Source organism: Leptonychotes weddellii, chromosome 11 (assembly GCF_054177405.1).
Source record: "Leptonychotes weddellii isolate Sample4059 chromosome 11, ASM5417740v2, whole genome shotgun sequence".
Lineage (NCBI taxonomy): Eukaryota > Metazoa > Chordata > Mammalia > Carnivora > Phocidae > Leptonychotes > Leptonychotes weddellii.
The window spans coordinates 62,028,483-62,049,408 of record NC_138379.1 but is presented as its reverse complement, the minus strand read 5'-3'; the positions used below and the strand labels follow the sequence as shown (position 1 = coordinate 62,049,408).

Below are 20,926 nucleotides of genomic sequence, written 5' to 3'. Positions count from 1 at the left end.
GTCAAAACAAGTGCCAACCAAGAAATCTGATGTGCCCCAGAAAAGCCAGAGAGAAAACACAGTGGCCTAGAATATCTTCACAGCACTCACCCAAAACAACCCAGGCTACAGAAACTTGCTACAGGAGCTCCTAAGCACTTTCACTGGGGTGGGAAAAACTTGGGCTTAGCTTATAAAATTTCATATGGGAGTCAGTCAGAATACTTGTGGAATGCATGAAATTTCTTTAAATCCTTATACCCAAAAAGACAGCCATGGAAAAAGTCAAGAAATATATCTCCAATTCTGGACTGAATCCTCTATCCTCTGCATTCCCATTAGACTTTAGATTGTATTAGGCACATAGTTTGGCCTACAGATCCTGGATAAGCAAAATGCCAAGTATGGCAATTGGAAGGGACGAAGGCATTATCTATTGAGAAACAGGCTGGAATACTCAAAGTTGCCTCAAACTCAGAATGGCGAATATTCTAGAACCTAGCTGATGGTGAAGTTTCAGCTCCAAAGTTAACCAGCAAAGAACCCTGCCTAGTGTTATGCAATGGGACAAAAGATAATCTTTTTTGTCTTTTTAATTTTTTTTTATTTTTTTAAAGATTTTATTTATTTATTCATGACAGACAGAGAGAGAGAGAAGCAGAGGGAGAAGCAGGCTCCTAAGGAGCAGGGAGCCCGATGCGGGACTCGATCCCAGGACCCTGGGATCATGACCTGAGCCGAAGGCAGACGCTTAACCATCTGAGCCACCCAGGCACACCGAATCTTTTTTGTCTTTTTTAAAGATTTTACTTTTAAATAATCTCTACACTCAACATGGGGCTCGAATTTACAACCCTGAGATCAGGAGTCACATGCTTTACTGACTGAGCTAGCCAGGCACCCCAACAAAAGATAATCTTAAATATTCTCAATACAAATATATAAAACATGATGGGTTTCTTGTAGATTTATGGGTGTTAACTAGAAGTCAAAATAGGGATGCCAATACGGCATTAGAAGAATAGATAGCAGATAACAGGGTAGGAAGAAAAACAGGAAGAATGAAACACAGTGATTATAAACATACTGCTATGTGTCCATTGACTAAATGAGTAATAGATACCCTTATAAACTGGGCTGGGACAAGGTAGAATGTCAACATGACATTAAGGTCCAGAGAGGCCAGAGGCCGAGAGACCTGGCCAGGTGTGACACCTCCACAGGGCTGAGGCATATCACACACACCATGGCCAGTTTTCTGGAACACTCACAGCAGTAAAAGCCATGAACCACCATGCAGACATGGATAGCAGAGCTCTTCAAGTCAGGACAGTCAAGTGACATGAAACCAAGCAGAATGAAGACGAAGAGTAGGCTGGCAAGATCTGGGATGCAGGGTATGGGTTGTAAACAGTGCTCTAGAGATGCTGGGAAGCACATCTTGCATGAGATCTGTCAATTCAATTCATAAGCATCTACTGGTCCCTGTGCTGGGCATTGCAGGAATAGTAATAACTGAGAGATCTCTGTCTACAAAGGACTCGCAGTCTACAGTCTTGCTGAGAAGACAAATCTCTAATGAGGAGATCTGCTCTGAGGGGAAAACTGCACAGCCAACAGCCAGGAAGACTCGGTCTCATCTGGTTTGGACTGATATACCAGGAAGGGCAAAGAACCTAGCAGAAGAGGGTGGGAGGCATGTAAAATAGCACTGACTGAGCAATTATAATGTGCAACACAATTTCTCTATGAGCTTTATAAATCTCTTCTATGGATGAGCCATTAAGTCTCAAATGTGAGTAGGTAACTTGCCCAAGGTCTCATAGCCTTCTACAATTGTAGAAGAACTTAAGTCTGTCTGCCTCAATGCTCCAATTTCAAATCCAGACTCCATTACTTGGACAACATGTTTAAACCAAGCTAGTTTAGTTTTACTACCCATATCTCAGTGTTGTGGTAATCACGTAATTAAATGTATGACAAGAGCTTGGCAAAATACTTGCAACGTAGTAGACGTTGAGCATTATGTTCTATCAGCGTGAATCAAAGGCAACACCAAAAGCCTTGTAAAAAGTCACCACACTCCAAAGTAAGGGACAATTTTGAGAGGAGAGAAGTTTGGGGTGGACTATTGTGTTAGATTTTTTCTCTTCTCTGGTCATGTGGCATTCCTGCATCGTCTTTGTGACTTTCTCATAATATACCCTTTTGTGACAATAACTGGCCTATTCAGGAAACAGCAAAATAAGTCTACTAAAAAGAGAACATAAACAATAAGCAACCAAATCAAAGAAGTTGGGTCAGCTTTGTTTATACCTTGCCTGACCACCTACCACACATACACTCATTGCACTCACATGTTCCCATGAGCATGTGCGCATGCGTGCACGCACACACACACACACAAACACAGATTTGCAGAATTGTTTTGTGATCCCTGGAAGTCACTTAATTCCCTTTTCTTGCACCTGTCAAACTGGAAGATGGTATATTACAGACTTTGGATATTAAATGATTTTGAGAGGTCCTTGGATGAAAGATAACCACTAACGCCAATTAAAATATATGAGTGGAATTTTACTCTATTTTTAAATAAAGGATCAGACATGTCCCTGGAAATTAGAATTCTTTCTCATTAAAATAAAATGTGTATGGCTATATTTACTCACTAACTAGAAGTGCAAATGAGTATCTTGGAACATAGTGTTCAGATATCAGTCTCATGGAGTAAAAATGTGAGGACAAAAATGAAAGAATGTGTTAACAATTACTCTAAGGTTCATCCAAGGCTCCATAGTAATCAGACTAATACAACTAATGCCCAGTGACAACATTTCCTCACTTCCTACTATGCTCTCATACCTAATTATGACTTATATGGTCATAATTAAAAATGTAAACCCACATGACATTTTCTATTAAGCAAAAACTCACTTTGGAGGTTGCCCAAAGATCACCAAAACCATGTCGTGAGTCCTTAGTGTTGTGACAACCATCACACATTACTTTTTTAAAATTGAGATATAACTGACCAACAGTAAAGTATATATATGAAAAATAAACAATTCGGTAGGTTTTGATACCCATGAAACCACTGCCACAATCAAGATAACAAACATAATCATCATCCCCCAAAGTATTGTCCTTCGCATTTTTAATCCCAATTAAAAATGTTCCTAATTCTCTCTACCCCCAGGCAACCAGATTAGCTTTCTGTCACAACAGATCAATTTGCATTCACTATTATTTTATGGAAATGGAACCATGCAGTATGGACTCTTTTTGAATGGCTTCTTTCACTCAGAATAATAATCTCTTTTGAGATACATCCATGTTGTGATATATATACACACACACCAATGCATCATTCCTCTTTATTTTTGAGTAGTATTCCATTGAGTATATTTGTTTCAACCACTGACTTGATGGGCATTTTGGTTGCTTTCATTTTTTAGATATTACAAATAAAACTGCTAACAACATTTATACGCAGGTTTTATGCATAAGAACTTTCGTTAGTCTTGAATAATCACCTAGGAGTAGAATGGATATAGTACATGGCAGGTGTATGAATGCACCATTTTACATTCCCGCTAGCAGTCAATATGGAACATTCCAGCTGCTATACATCCTCACTTGTGGCATACCTGGCATGGTCAGTTGCTTTAATTTTAGACATTCAAATGCTACATAGTAGTAGCTTGTAGTTTTAATTTGCAGCCTCCTGATGATGTTGAGCATCTTTAAAAGTGCTTGTTTTCAATCTGCATGTCTTGTTTGGTTAAATGTTCAGATTGTTTATCCATTTTTCAGACTGGGGTTTGTCTTCTTATTATTGAGATTTAAGAGTTCTTTATATATAGCTAAAAGTCCTTTATCAGACATGTGATTTGTAAATATTTTCTTCCAGGCTGCAGCTTGTCTTTTCATTCTCTAAATTATAGCTTTTGAAAAACAGAAAATTTTGATTTTAATGTTATCCAATTTTTAAATTTTTCTTTTATACATCATGCTTTTGGTGCTTCTAGGAAATCATTGTCTCATCTAAGGTCACAAAGATTTTCTCCTACATTTTCTTCTATAATTTAATAGTCTTAGGTTTTATATTTACATCTATGATCAGTTTTGAATTAATGCTTATATATGGTGAAAGGTATGGATCGAAGTTCTTTTTTTTTTTTTTTTTTGTATGTAGATGTTCAGGGTTCCAACGCCATTTGTTGAAAAGATGATCTTTCCTCCACTGAATTGCCTTTGCATCTTTGTCCAAAATCAATTGATCATGTATGTATGAGTCTATTTCTGGACTCTCCATTCTGTTCCATCAATCTATTTTGCTATGTTTGCATCAATATCACATTGCCCTAATTAATGTAACTTCATAGGAAGTCTTGAAATTAGGAAGTGTAACTCTTGCAATTTTGCTTTTCTTTTTCAAAGTTGTCTGGGTTACTCCAGATCCTTTGTGTTTCCATATGAAATGAAGAATCAGCTTTAGAGTCCAGCTAAAATTTAGGAATACCTATTAGCATTTTAACTGGGATTGTGCTAACTATAGATCAATTTGGAAAAAAATGACATCTTAACAACTTTGAGTCCATTGATCCATGAAAATGGTGTAGTTCTCCATTTATTTATGTCTTCTTTTATTTCTCTAAACAATGCTTTATAGTTCCAGTATACTGATCTTGTGCATGTTTCGCCAAATTTATCCATAGGCATTTCATATTTTTATTGCTATTGTAATATTATTATTTTAATTTCAATTTCAATTGTTTGTTGTTTGTATATAAAATATGATTGATTTTTGTACACTGATCTTATATCCTGCAGCCTTGTTAAAGTCACTTATCAGTTGAAATGGAGTTTATACAAATTCCATAGAGTTTTCTATATAGATGATCATATTATCTCCAAATAGGAACAGTTTCACAACCACTGTCATCACAACCAACACCTCCACACCCATCACTATTTAATCATGGTGTGCCTGGTACTGTGACAGGTACAATAAATGCATTCTTCATTAACATTTCTAAACCCTTTCATTCATTCAGCAAGTAAGTGCCAAGCACTTATGAAGTCGTTACTATTTTTATCCCATTATTACAGATAAGGAAGCAGATTTAGGTTAAGAAACTTGCCAGTGGTCACTCAGCCAGTAAACAGAAAATCTAGTTCTCCAACCTTGATAGTCAAACTCAAGACCAGTTGTTAACCAAAACATTATATTGTCTTCTTAATTCATATAGATATCAAATCCACATAGTATTTCATGCCCAAACATTTTTCCCCTCTGATAGAGTTATTAATTGAGCAAACAATATTAAGTTAATATTATACTTTTCTATTTGACTTCTCCATATTGATTGTAAAAAAAACCTTAAGAAAGGTGCTTCTTGGTCTATCCTTTTAGAATATTAAAAAAAAAAAAAAACAACAGTATTGATTCTCTGAAAGAGTCTTTTTTGAGGTATAAAAATATGCATACTCTTAGTCCATTAGCTAACACAGTTCTGGAGTATTGTTCTCCAGAAAGAAGCCTCCTTCCCTCAGCCCATTACAGAAAACAGGCTCTGTAAGTAGAGTCTCTATCTGGTTGCTTAACTGCTATATAGTCTCATTGCCCAGCACAGTGCCCAGCATATAGTCGGCACAATAAATATGTGTTCATGAAGGCATTTAGTTCCTGACACCGAATCAACAGTGAGTTAGTTTACCTACTAACGAGATAAGTCAGCCTCACTTGATCAGACCCAAAAGGGATTTCAGAGACCACTGGCGAAAACATCCTTGCCACAACATCTCTGACCCAACACGCAGCCTCTGCTCAGAATCTGGTGACAAGGCTCTCATCATTTACTAGGGAGTTTCAGGTAATAGGAAGTTCTCCACACTGAGGCAAAAGTCCATCTCGCTCTAGTTTTGAATGCTCTTTCTGCCTGCAGCCCTGCTCACATCCCAGAATAAAACAGAACAAGTCTGCAAACCACCATTCACCTGTGATAGGTCTTCAGATAGCAGAAGATGACCCTCTCCAGGGTTTTTCCTCTCCAGTCTAAGATTTCTGTCCTCACATATCACGTAGCCCTCTGGTCCTTTCTTCCTCCCCATCTCTGCCTCTGAATCAAGAAGACATGAAGCTCTGTCCATTCACAAATGTGTATTGAGTGGGGGTAGAAATCGGTGATTAATAAATCTTATTTAGAAGATAAACCATCCACTGTGAGCTTTTCACATGTTCCAGATAGTGGGAAGGACTCAGTGGAAAGAACTCAGGAACACATCTTATCCCTCACGTTTTCATCTACTGTGGAAATGCTCCAAGTAGATGTAATTGAGATGTTCAAATTTTATGCTGATATTTATGAAAATGTCATTTTAAAAAGTCTTTAAAAATGCAGTTGGGGGGCGCCTGAGTGGCTCAGTCAGTTAAGCTTTCAACTCTTGATTTTGTCTCAGGTTATGATCTCTGTTGTGACATCGAGCTCGGTGTGAGGCTCTGAGCTCAGCAGGGAGTCTGCTTGAGATTTTTTCCCTCTCCCTCTGCCCCTCCCCTCTGTCAAATAAAATAAATAAATAAATAAATAAAATCTTTTAAAAAAATGCAGTTGGGATTTTTAAATGATTTTTTATTTTTGAGATATGCTTACGTTTATAAATTTTTTTCTTTTCCTATTTCATCTTTATTTGCTGTATAATAAAGGCAATGGAGGACTGGAATTCTTTGGGCAAATTAATATTTAATTGTATAGGCAGAAACACAAACAGTAATTAATTGCTACAGAACCATGTACAGCTTAAAATGGAATTAGTTCACCCCAGCATGAAGTACATGTTAGCTGTAATTGTTCCTTTTTAGTCACAAATATTAGAAAAAAATATATGTACATTGTTCTCATTGAATAAGCTCTAAATACTTGATATGAAAGGAAAAACTGTGTGTAACTGTTTATAATCAGGTGGCCATTACAGGCTGGGTTACTCACTTTATGACTTTCCAGCCATATCCCCATATGTCACAGCCTAGGTCTCAAATGACATCTTGCCCCAAAGGAATGACACCCCAACACCATCCAGTAGCTCTAAAACAACTGTCAAATGGTTCAGGGAATGCTTTGGGGGTAGTGAGCTTATCACATGATGAAAATTCCCTTACCAAGGTAAGTATATAAGGCAGTTAAAAAAAACAGACAAAACAACTATTTTTTTTTTAAGATTTTATTTATTTATTTGAGAGAGAGAAAGAGGGAGAGAGCGGGGTGGGGGGTATAGGGAGAAGCAGGGAGCCCAATGGGGGACTTGATCCCAGGACCCCAGGATCATGACCTGAGCTGAAGGCAGATGCTTAACCTACTGAGGCACCCAGGTGCCCCAGAAAAAACAATTAAAAAACAAAAACAAAAACAAAAAACCCTGGGTGGCTCAGTGGTCATCTCTTGGTTTTGGCTCAGGTTATGATCTCAGGGTCTTGGGATTTAGCCCCTGGTTGAGCCCCGCATCTAGCTCTGTGTTCAGTCAGGAGTCTGCTTGAGGATTCTCTCTCTCCCTCCCCCCACTCGTGCTCGCTCTCGCTCTCTCTCTCAAATAAATAAATCTTAAAAAAAAAAACAAAACCCTGATGGCATATTCATTGTAGATGCCCTTAATAGAGTCTTTTGTGCATATATGTTTAATTATTATTTTTAATTAGTCAAATATTAACTGCCAATTCTCAGTGCATTGAAAACTTTCATTAACTTTTTATTTTGCAGTAATGTTCGATTCCCAAGAAGGTGTAAGGAAATGTACAGGGAGCTCTCATGCACCCTTCAGCCAGCCTCCCTTGTTGTTAGCATCTAAGGGCATTTTTAAATTGCTTATTGCTTCACAAATCAGATTCTCACTAGAGTTATTTCTGAGAACACATGGAATTCCTTCATGGGATCCATAACCACTTTTATCCAACCCTTGCTTGCCTGCAGCAAGATCACACAGATACTATTTTTCTTTCTGTTCCTATTCATCCCTGGACTTGTATAAGGCTCTTAATGCCTTAACAGGCATCATTGTTCTGAGCAGAGGGGGGTAACAATTAAGGAAGAATGTGGATTTTATTCTCATAGGCCTGGCCAGGGTCACTCAATGCACCACTGTGGTTATATCTATAATTGCTACCAGTCTAAAATATATGGCACAACCGCAATGAGTTGAAATGGGACGAGACAAGATGAACAGAGAAATTGTGAGTGGAGAGAATCTTAACTTCGATGCTTACAATGCTTCGAATACATTTTTAGTGTGGACATAGTATATATGTATATATTTTATAACCCTCTGTATCACATACTTGGTATATATTTAAACATATACTTTAATGTATTTTTTAAACTGGGGATTTTAAGTGAATTGCCCAGCTAATCATGTGGCAGTCAGGCCTGGAATCTAGAGCACTGAATAGGAGTCACACACTCTTTTCATTATAGAAGTTGCCCACTGATCTATCCACATGTGTCCATTATCATGAAAAAGAAGGCAATTCCATGCCCCTGTGCTCCTCACAGTGGGTTGGTATCAGCTCTTTGGTAATAGGAAATTCAATAGTTTCATTACTTTCCTCAATTTCTAAAAGTTGTGGCAATGTATTATTCAGAATCCATGTTTACATCTTCTCAGAAGATTCTAGGATGTTGGATTGGTTTGAGACCAGGCGACTGGAGGATGGAGTCTTCCCTGAAAGGTCATCACTCCTTTGCTTTTGTGTACATCTGCACATGCGTGCTGCTCCTTGGGTCCCTGCCTCCACAAAAAGACCTCTCTGTTCCTCATGTTTCAAGGAGGGTTCAGATTCAGAGAAAACCCGCTCACTCAGATGGCCAGGGCTGGGACTTACCCCTTTCGCCTCTCTTCCTTAGCACCTTCTTTTTGTACCTTTATCCTAGGGAACACTATAAATGTTGAGTAAGTAAATGAAGGATGGCATCATAACGTTTGGCAAAGGAGGTCAAGTTGGGATATCTAGACAAGCACCCTGAAAAATACCTACATTACAAAAACAGCAGCGAACAAAACCTAAGGCAACTAGATTTTTGCTACCCTGGGATCAGGGGGCAAAATGAAATGGGAATCGCTTGGGTTTGTCATCGAGGCTTCTCTAATGTATATACAGAATTGATGGCCAACTGATTCTGAAATTCAATGCTCCATCTGTGAATTATCCTGTTTAAAAGACAAATTTTCTTAGAACCTACATCCAGTTTGGAGTTGTCCCTTTGCTACAACCCAGAATGCAGATGGTGTCATGTTAGTATCCTCAAGACTTGAAGCAAAAACAAAACTTGATGAAGACATCAGTTGATTTCATCATGCACTTAAACGCTGCACTGCTCCCAGGTACACACTGCAGGCAGTCAGAATCAAAGCCTCTGGGCTCCCAGATGAAACACCAGCAAGGCACTCCCTCTCCGTGGGCTCTCCTCCATGGATTCGCATCCACCCTGGACACTTTTGTTCTACTCTGCTCCCTCCTCTTTCTGCCAACTCCTATTGATCAGACATCTTTCATCTTTGCAGGAGGAGAAGAAAAACCCACAACACAGTTGTTGGGAACAATTATGTACTGAAATGCAAGCGGCCTTCACTCCACGTTCTTTCCCAAGCCTGGAAGCTGGAGAGCAGCTCCTAATATTAAGGCAAAGGGCTGCAGGCTGAATTCAAGCTTTTATTTGGAGTTAATGAAAATGGACAGCTCTCCTTGTCTGTTTGGAACTCAGGAATTCTAAAACTTAGCTACGAAAGCTTGAAAGCCTCCCTCGCCATGAAGTTCTGGAGGCTCAGTAAACATATGCTTGGTACTTGATTTAAAAAAAAAAAATAAACAAACATTTTGGGACCAGTTTTTAATAGACTCAAAATGTATTCCTGGTCTCTCTGTACAGTAATTCTAGTCCGGGTAGTGGGCACCCAGCACCAGCAGCCTGAAAACAGGAAGCAGACAGAGTATCAGGTTGTAAGCAACCATCAGCTTGCATTGGATTGTTTTTGTTTTGTTTTGTTTTTTTCTTTTCTTGTAACCCAGATTATTCTCTGCCCCAAACCCTTTCTGTGGTCTGTGCCAATTGGCATAACCACCATACACAGTGCGATAATCTAGATCCTCACTAGATCCCCCCTAGCTGACTAGAAAGGAAGGTTGAAATCGAAAGCAGTGGCAAAATGCTCAGACAACCTAGGAAAAAAAGTGAAGAAGTGGTTTTGTTAAGTGTCTGAAAATATGGAGGTTATCACCTTTATGTGAATGGCAGCAATTAGCTAGATTCTATTCCTTTAGAAGAAGAAAGAAGCACAAACTTCAGTACAAAGGATTTGGGTTAGATATCTAGAACTATTTTCCGTTAACAATGGTAGGCCAACAAAGGAATAGTTATCTGAGGGGAAGTGAAGTTCTTTTCTGTTCCTATGTTTCAGTGAGGGATGACAGGTAGGTAGGTAGGTAAACAGATGGGTAGATGGATCCAAAGGAGTGGGGGAGGCAGGAAAGAAGGGAGGAAGGCTCTTTGGCCTAGCAGGAAGTTTGGGAGCATTCACATTTGGTAATTAGGTAAATTTTATGTTTTAAAAAAATGCTTAAGACTTCATCAAAGAAGAAATTAGACAATATAAATAAATTTTTAAAAATCCCACACATTCACTCATGGCCTAGAGATAATGACTGTTAATATTCTTGGTGCATTGTCTTTGTTCATATCACTGTCACCTTAAACCAGCATATTTCTCTGTAATTGTCGATCCTCACTGACCACTGCTTACTGAACATCTTTCCACATCAATAACTGCAGTCCCATGTGATTGCCTTTTAATGACTATGTAAAGGTAATGCCCACTTGGAACTGGGCCACAAACACAAGAAAATGTAAGTTCCCTAGGTGCAAGAATTTTCTCTGTTACATCATTGTTGCATATCCTAGTACACACTAGATGCTCAAAAAATATTTGTTGAAATGCCCTTATGATGTTAATCCTTTACAGAGTGAAGCCCCTCTTGTTAGGTCATTTGTTGGGTCATATTTTCTTTTTCACTATGATAATTCATGCATAGATGAATAACCTTGTAACACTATCCTTTTTCAATTATTTTTAGGATAAATTCTTAAAAGTCGAGTTGATGGGACAAAGTGTACATACATATTTGAAGCATTTGAATCACTGCCTTCCAGAAAGTTCCTACCAATTATACTCCCACCAGTGGTTTCTGATCCACATCTTCGATTAAATCTTTACAAGATTTGTATTACTGTTGAGAAGAATAAAACAATAAAAAACCAGGGGCACCTGTGTGGCTCAGTCATTAAGCGTCTGCCTTTGGCTCAAGTCATGATCTTTAAAAAAATAAAAAATAAATAAGTAAACAATACTACAATTTTCTATGTATGGAGATAACAGTAGACCTCGTAAATAAAAATCTTTAAACCATCCCTCATTGTATTTTAATCATTTTTTTAAAGATTTTATTTATTTATTTGACAGAGAGAGAGAGACAGCGAGAGAGGGAACACAAGCAGGGGGAGTGGGAGAGGGAGAAACAGGCTTCCTGCTGAGCAGGGAGCCCGATGCGGGGCTCGATCCCAGTACCCTGGGACCATGACCCGAGCTGAAGACAGATGCTTAACGACTGAGCCACCCAGGCGCCCCGTATTTTAATCATTTGATGACGACAAAATGCCATGTTTTTGTGGTAAGACAAAACACTGCTGACAGGGAGATGGTGCTAAAACTTCTGTTGAAAAGACAGACTATACATAAGGCATAACTTTAATTAAATTAAAATTTGTCCACAAAATCAAATTCTGCAGTTTTGAAGAGTACTGTGGGAATTTTCAGTGAAATGTCAGGACATAACCTTTAGCTCCTCAAGAATATTTTCAGGTGGAGGTGCTGTCGGATGTTGGTCATACTTTAATCCAATACTGAGACTTATTTACTACTAACTCTAACTCAGCACAAAGAGTATTTGGGGTCTTTGAGAAGACTAGCTCTCACGAGTCTTCATCGGGACAGGGAATTTGAGTTTTGTTTGGAAAAGGCTTTTCACCTTCAAGAAATTAGACTCCAGCAAAGACTCCCTACATCAAGATGACTGGGGTTAGAGGTGTGGAGAGTGTGTGCACCCTCACGGATCCACAGAAGTTCATGCGTTTACTCTGAAAGCAATGCAGGGTGGTACAAGGTCCACTTTGTTAAATGGGACTGATCCACTGCAATTTCTCTCCTTTTATGCTAAAGCTTTGTGGACATTTTCCTTTTGGGGGAACTGTTTCTCCAAGTGAAAGAGAACACTTTCTTCTTTTGTTTTGATCTCTCCCATATCAGAATATAAAACCTGAGGAAAGAGGCATCCACCCAGACAGAAATCTCATACCTATTACCCCGGAAGAAGCAGCAGCTCTCAGAACCTCCTAATAAAATAATGAAAGCATACAGCTCACTTACGCTTTTCTCAAGCAAATGCACTCCTGACTTTCACAGCTGATTTGTTTACCAAGAATATATTTTTACTGAGGTTACATAGATACTGCACATCTGATACCAAAAGAGCTGAATTTATTCCCTTGGCTAAAACACATTCTAGGTGATAAAAGGGAAACACACACCAAACAAAGGAAGATGGATCTGGGTCTAAGTTTAGTATTGTTGCTTTTCCTATTTGTGAGCTACAAACCCATACTCGCATTTATTATGACAAGTTTATAAAAGCTTATCATGGGAAAATCACCCTACAGAACTTCTGTTCTCTTCCACCCTTTCAGGTTGTATCTCACACAATTGCTTTTTCCTTTGACCAGTGTTGTCAAAATCACACAAACAATACCATACTTAGGTAATTAAGTTAGGCTGATTAGGTTATAGAGACTATACATAAGCATTAGAGCACATGAATGAAATCCTTGAAACCACCTTACCTTCCTTCACAATGGAAACAATAAACTCTTTGCTTTCCCATTTAAAACCAAATAAGCAACTACAATAGGGCAAAGAAACCAGGGCCCAGAAGGAGGAAAGTGTATGGTTTTCTCTAATTGAGTTTCTCCCTTTCTCATCTTCTACAGATATCTTGGATTGTTTTCCAATTTTCATTCGCATTTCATCCTATTAAATGGCTCTAACCTCTGACACACACACACACTACCCTGTATTCATCTTCTATTCGTAATTGAGATGAAATGTGCCCGCTTGCTCCGTGGACAGTACCAGAGGCACTGACAAGACACAGACAAATACTAACTCACTCTGTTAGCCCAGCTTTGACAAGAAAACAAAAGACAAATCCTCATCTAGTTACAGCCCTTAAATTCAGGGCGCGTATGCACAAGGCTGGTATTTTGGGGCAATGTGGAGCAATATGGTATTTTGGGGCAATATGGACTTGTTCTGAGAAAGTAAAAAAGCAGGGGAAAACCCGTTGTGAAACTATTTTGTTGCACTTTCAGGCTGCAGATAGGATAGCTCTTTCCAAATGTCTGTGTTTAAATGTGTTTAGCAATTCTAAGCTCTGTAAATAGCAATACAGGTAAATGTTAGTTTTAGAACAAATTATTGAGCTTCGTGAACAAATTGTTGTGCCATTTCCTCAAGACAGAGATGAAAAATCATGTCGAATTTTCTCCCCTTGGTAAGAACATTAATTGAGACATGGCCCATGATTTGAAGCAAATAATATGCATTCGAGTCAGAAAGAACTATTTTAGGACCTCCAAAAAAAGGGAGCCATAATGGGGTATCTGAATTACTGTTGAAATTCAAGACAATATGAAAAGTATAGTATTATATTCTATCAGCATACTATTTAAAATGTGTGTGAATGGTTGAATGAAGAGTTCTGATGGTGGGTATAGACAATGTATGTACACTATTGATAAATATCCAATACCTAGAGGAAAGCTATTTTGCTACAATAAAAATGTATGAGACTGGCATCTGGAAGGTAGGGCTCAACATAAACAGTTTTAGGTTAAACTTAGGATAGCGTCTTGTTCAGATAATATGGATAAACTAGGATCAAAGAGAAAAGAGGGAAGGAATCCAGAAAGGATGGCTCCTGGGTTCTCCCAGGACATTGCTATATCCACCCTTCCTCTTTTCATGCGTCCACACTTAAGGTCCAACAGAGATGAAAGTCCAGGTACCTATGGAAGGTTGCCAACACAGGAAAGGCGGTATTAAAAGAGAATGCAGGAATAGCTTGGAGTTTCAGGAGACTATTCCAGACTGTCGGTTGCATGGGGAATTTTTGATTTAAGGGTGAGTTCTGACCGACTGCCTGCTCAAAATCTTAGGCATGTTCTATAGCCACGGAAGTATTTCTGAGCAATGGGTTTCATCACATGGATCTTGATTATGGGGTTAATGTTAATGTTCATGTCCTTTCTCCCCCACTAGTCTGTAATATACCCCAAGGCAGAGAGGATCCTACCTGTCTTACTCAACAGATCCCAGCACCTACAGAGCACTCGACAGCTTGTAGACATAGTACATGAACAATAAATATTTGTTCAATGAGTGCATGGCGTCTCTACCTCCAATGGAGTTCTGGTGACTGTGCAGGAAGAGCACAGCCGAGAATTATTATAATTTGTTACATCCATTAACAGTGTCCAACATGTGGCAATGAGTTGAAAAGCCAAAAAAAATGCACCTAGTTAGCCCCAGGAGAGTGGAAACAGGAAAAGCTGCTAAAAGCAAAGTTTAATTAAAATAGCAGGAGGCCCAGCTGAGAAAATCTAAGCTTCTCCCCAGTTGGCACAGTATTCACATAACCCATAAGCTGCAGTAGATGGAGATCTGTAACCTCTCCCCACTGCAGAGACGGCCCAGAGAAGGCAGTGGTGCACACTTTCAGCTTTGGCTCCTCAAAAATGCATCTGCTGCACAAACAGGAGCTGGGACCAGAAATGGAAACAGACACCCAAAGTCATGAGTCAGTGGAAGGTCTGCTCAGTCTCCAGCAGAAAGTCTCAGCAAGTCCAAGAACAAGTGCAGAGGGAGGGCTAGACAGAGTCAGCCTCTGCAGAAAACCTGACCTGAGAACGATCAAATGGGTGCTCCAGCATCCAGAGTCAGTTCAGACAAAGTAGCGAGGGAACCTGGACAATCTCCATTGCATACCCATGGCCATCTCCATGATGCGTCCATTCCTCTCTCCACCCTCCCCTCCTTCCACACCCTGTCTCACTACCTGGATACTCCAGACACCCCAAAATTGTTCTCTGTTGTTCTCTCTGCCTGGAATAACCACCCTTCCCCACCTCGAAGATGCAAATTGAGCACTTCCTGCTTTGTGAAGCAATCAACCTCCCAAACAGATGTGGCCACTATGTCATACTATATCTACCATTATTATGGCACTTAACACACTATTTTGCAGTTTTCTTTAAATGTTTGACACCTCTGTGTCTTTTTTTTAAATAATTTTTTAAAGTAAACTCTATACCCAATGTGGGGCTCAAACTCACGACCCCAAGATCAAGAGTTGCATGCTCTACTGTCTGAGCCAGCCAGGAGGCCTGCCATGTCTTAAAGGGGGCCAATGTCTTAGGCATCTTCTGTGCTTTCTGTCCCTCACACATATAATCCACACATCATCACTCAGCAAATGTGTGTCGGATGAAAGGGAAACGTTTCTGAATTGCAGCCATTCACAGAAATGTCCTGCCAGGCAATACACCAACAGGTAAATCTTTTTTTTTTTTTTTTTAAGTGAGGGAGAGGGGAAGGAAAAGGAGAGGGACAGAGAGAATCCCAAGCAGGCTCCACGCCCAGGGCAGAGTCCTGCATGGGGTTCAATCCCACGACCCTGAGATTGAAACCTGAGCCAAAATCAAGAGTCAGACACTTAACCAACTGAACCATCCAGGCGCCCCCAGGTAAATCTTGTCAGGAAGATTGTAGAACCCCCCCAGGATGTTCTTGTACTAAAAGAAATAGAGCAAGGAAGAAAAGGCAAAAATGTAATATATTTATTCCTAGCCAGTTAAAGAATGCTTCAAAGACATGGCCAACATAGGATTTTAAAATAAGCTATAAAAATGGTTTATTTTATTGCATAGAGCTAATTAGCCATTTGCATGATTTCCTGCAGAGAACCAATATTAAAGTCCTAAGTAACAGTTGTTCACAACCCATGGACCTTTGGAATACCTTACTTCTGTTTCTGCTATCAGAGCCGGGCCCTGAGCAGAGACCAGAAAGTTTCAAATGCCCCTTAAACAAACAGGTGTAGTCACTGGGAAGCATCCAAAGGAGATGGATGGGAAAAAAATCACGAAAATAAGTGAGACCTGTTCCCTCCATGCCCGGGTCTAAGGACTGACCTCCCAAGAAGTCTGGCTCATTCATGGAATCTGTGCGGCTCTCTGGCCCTCACACGGTATTTTTCATGGCACAACTTGGCTTTTGTGTATGATCTGGACCTGACAGCTATGGCTGTTTTAAAATGAAAAACTACAACTATTTAGCTTCCATTACATAATAATTCACAATCTCCGATGGAAATGTTCAAGTCACTTAGGACTCTGATTTGGAACAATGTATCTGTTTTAATTCAGATGACAGCGGTAATTCATTTGGACAGCATGATTCATATAATGTGCTTCTCCTTCACCATAACCTCTGCTGTTAGGAAATGACACTGTTTCATGGGACCTTCTCAAAAGAGTAAAAAGTAAATCCTTTTTACGTACATGAGTACTATAATTTATCCCAATGCATAGAATTTTTATTCCTACAGGAAGAGAAAGAACAAGTGTGCATTATTTTTTAGATTATAGTTAATAAGGATCACTTAGTAAGATATAAAATCAGTTTAATAGGTCTTACCGGTGTATTTTTTAAAACGAAATGCAACAGAATAGGAAATTCGGAATGGGTTCTCTGTAATCAGAATAAATGGTGCTTTGTAAAGAGAGAGTGCTGTGTCCTGTGATACAAAATGTATTTCTTACTCAGGCTCATGGCCAAAAAAGGTGGGAAACACCTGCTGAACTCAGGAAGCACAGTGAAAATTCAGGTAAAAAATACCTAATTTTATCTCTGACATTTATTAGTGATGTGCCCTTGTGCAAGTAACAACTTCTCTACCTGTTTCCTTGTCTACGAAATAGGGAAGACCCCTCATAAAGTTACTTGAGGTTTAAAGAATATCATGTGTTTAATTCACCTGTTATAATGATAATACAGGGAACACTAATTGTTTACTGTTAAAATGCTTTAGCACAGTGCCTGGTACAAACAAGCACGCACTAAGTGTTACCAACTATTGTTGTTGATGTTATTGTTTTAAAATTGTTACTATTGTTTTATGAGGCAACATAAATATTATAATCAGGAATTTTCCTAAATAGAAGAATCAAATAGTACTTTCCAAGTCCTATGGACATAATTAAGCAAAATAGATTGGAACTTTTTTGTTGTTGCCCAACTTTCTGATTCAAACTTCTTGACATTCAGCTGAGAAATTAATCAGGAGTTTACCAGCTTGTCTTTTTTTTTTTTTTTAAGATTTTATGTATTTATTTATTTATTTATTTGAGAGAGAGAGAGAGAGCGCGAGCACGTCCGAGCAGGGGGGAGGGGCACAGGGAGAAGGAGAAACAGGTTTCCCACTGAGCAGGGAGGCCAAAGTGGGGCTCAGTCCCAGGACCCCGGGATCTTGACTCAAGCTGAAGGCAGACGCTTAATGACTAAGCCACCCAGGCGCCCCTCACCAGCTGATCTTAACCTCACTTCTCAGGCTAAAGCAAAAAAGGAAGAGTTGGTATATAAGGTGAGAGCAATAAGAGCTACCTTTTATTGAGTGCTTATTACACTGTACTTAAGGCACTGTATTAAATCTCTTTAAAAGATGAGGACTCGGGTTTGAAGTTTAAGTGACTTTTTCATCGTCACATTATTCATAAGCATTTGGCATGTCTTGAGAACGTTAACACAGGAGGTATATCATGATCATCAAAGGCAAGCATCCACCTATGGCAGGCCTCAACTTTTAGCATCCTTTTGGTCTGGGTTGAAGGCTCAAACCCCCTGAGCTCCCTAGTTCCCAAGCCTTTCTGCTCTATCAATAGGCCGTTGAGATTGTTAGGTTTTTTTTCGGAGTCAGCCCCTATATTTGCCTGCCTGCACTTTGACCCCTTGAAACAGCACAGATTATGTATTCAGCTTCTGCCACTCCACAGGTCCCAAAACAATGAAAGGATTTATCTCCTTTCTCCCTTTTCTTTTTTGGAGTCCAGATTCTGAGTTGTCTTTGGACCTCACTCTCGTGAGATGGCTCTTACCCATTTCTTCCCATATTGTTCATTTTCTCCGGGATGGTACTCAGTCTGAACATTTCCCTTAATGGAATACCCCTGATGCGTGTGGCTGGTTCAGACAGAGTATTGGAAAACCGGTTCATTTAAAACCCATACTTATCTATCACTGTCCTCAGAGTGCATCAGGCTTCTCGGAAACAAACTACCTCACACTCTGCTTCACCTCCAGGTTTTGGTCACTAAAACATCAAGGTATTTTTTCAAACGAACTTCCAGGCCAATCTTTCCATCCTGCATTTCTATAATCATATTTTTGGACCTCAATTAAAGTTTTATTTTTATCCCTGTAATATTTTCTTGCCTTGCTCTTGGCTCAGCTTTCCAGCCTAGAGAGGTCACTTCAATTCTTAATTCTGCCTCCCATAAAATTAACTATTATTCTCGGGAGTATATCACATGCAAATGTAAAAAGCATGAGATTACACTAGACTATAATAAGTTGATAGACTATGAGAGACAGGTGGAAAATATATAATACACACAAAAGCATATATTTTTGCTTCTCTCATTAAATTGTAAACTCCTAGAGTTCATGAGCACCACATCCTTCTCCTTTTAGAACACTGTGTTGGCACAAAGGTCACCATATTCATTTTGACTGAATGATTATTAATTTGCACATGTCAAAATTCACTGCTAGAATTGATGATAAGCCAAGAGGCAGGAGAGGAAATAAAACGCCACACATCTGAAGCGCAGGTTCAAAGGCAATGACTGGCACGTGTTGCTTGCCTGAACCCAATCAATCATGGAGTTGACAGAAAATAGAAATTCATAGTAGAAAAGAGCCCAACAGAAAACACAAAGAAGAGGGAAAGAGACCCGAAGAAAACACACATGTGCACACGCATACACACACGCGTGTGTACGCAACTGACGGGTGACATTCCTTATGGTAGTTACTAGAAGGCTTTCACACATGAATACCACCATCTAATGGCATTAGGTCCTTGACTTTGTATTACTATTAATAGACAGCCTATTAGCGCATCACTATTTACGGGCTTGCACAAGGCAACATGATTTCCCAGTAGTATATTACCATTAATTGGTAAAAGGCACTCTAGGAATACCAGTCTCAGACAATAGCTCAGCCACAATTAAAACAGAATTGCATTTGCTGACCTACACGGCAAAGCAGAGTGTGCCTGGGAAACTCTCTGCAATATTTTATATCCTGAACTAATTAAAGATCACATTCCCCATACAGCCAGAACGCAAACACGAGAAACTCCCCCGGCTAAAGACTTTCTACTTTGATGGTTACTATAATGAGTTCAGTCCCAAAGGTACAAGAAAATGGAAAGCAGCTTCTGTCTGAAGATTGTGGACGCCTTGACTCCCCTTCCTTTTGGAGCAATTCCTTTCTGTGCTGTATCAGCCCCATCCAAAGGCCACAGTCCAATTTATAAAGGGAATATAGGGGGGAAACTGATCTCATTCTAGTCTGCTAAATTTCTCTAACAGATTTAATGTTGACAAAGATTAAGAATAGCATATCATCATTGCCAGACTGTATGCTGAATGAATTTTATTTATTAACTTGGGAGAGTCTTCCCTCATCTAAAGCAGACAGCAGACTAAAAATGTTTTTACTATATGATTAAAGTATCTTTACACAGGCAGCCCTAGGCACCCCAAGTTATTGCTATATTGCCTAGAGGTAAATTAAGGTGATACTTTTCCTTCTCCCCATCTCTAATAGGATTGTACTTTCTGCTGCTGGCAAAACTGATTACACTATTACCTATTGCAAAAACCTCATTCCTGAATGCTGATGTGTGTTCTGTCACATTTGGCTTGAAAAAATTACCTCTTACTACTTTGTTCTGATAAGGGGGAAACTTGTGGGAAGGAGATTTTCAGGGAGTGAGAGAGAGAGAGAGAAACATAAAGGGAAAATGCACGTAGGCACTGAGTGTGAGCTAACAGATGTCACTTTTGAAATATTTCATCATATTTTTCCTCCAAATTTCTTCTACAATCAGCTTAATCATGTTGGCCAGCATTTTAGAGAATCAATGCTGTCCTGACAGATACAGGCATTTTAATCTCCAACACAAATACGTTGCTAAAAGAAAACAAATACCTTATAGATAATAAGATACCTCAAATTAAACTAATTTACATCACAACTTCATCTAAAGTCATGCTATACAGCCCAATAAAAATCTCTGGGAATTGATCCTTAAAGGAAAAAATAAATATGTAATGTGTTTGATGAGTGTTAATAAGTATTTTAATGTCCGTAAGACTTTGTAATTCCAGACAACAAATATATATTGAGTATTTACTACATTATAGGTACTTTCTCAGTCCATGGATATAGTGTGGAATATGAAAGCCCAAGGAGGTTTAAAAGTATTTTGAATTTTACAACATTATTTACCCTATTATAGCATATTAGTTAGGACAGTCCCAATCTAACATCAAACATTTCTATATCTTTTGGCCCCCTGACATTATAATGTGAAGGGAATGGATACTCTGCATCAGTATCCCAAGTCTCAGATGATTTTATAGGCTCTTCCAGTTCTATGCTATCACTTTTCAGAGAGGAGACATTTCTTGTGCATCCTCTTCTAACACAAGTTAGCTACCTT

At 39.1% G+C, this 20,926-nt stretch overlaps 1 protein-coding gene across 1 annotated transcript in view; it reads right to left on the bottom strand.

Moving 5' to 3' along the window:
* Positions 1-20,926, bottom strand: part of FAT3 (FAT atypical cadherin 3) — a 503,865-nt gene that overhangs the window by 345,503 nt on the left and 137,436 nt on the right. The gene's annotated exons all lie outside the window — the stretch shown is intronic.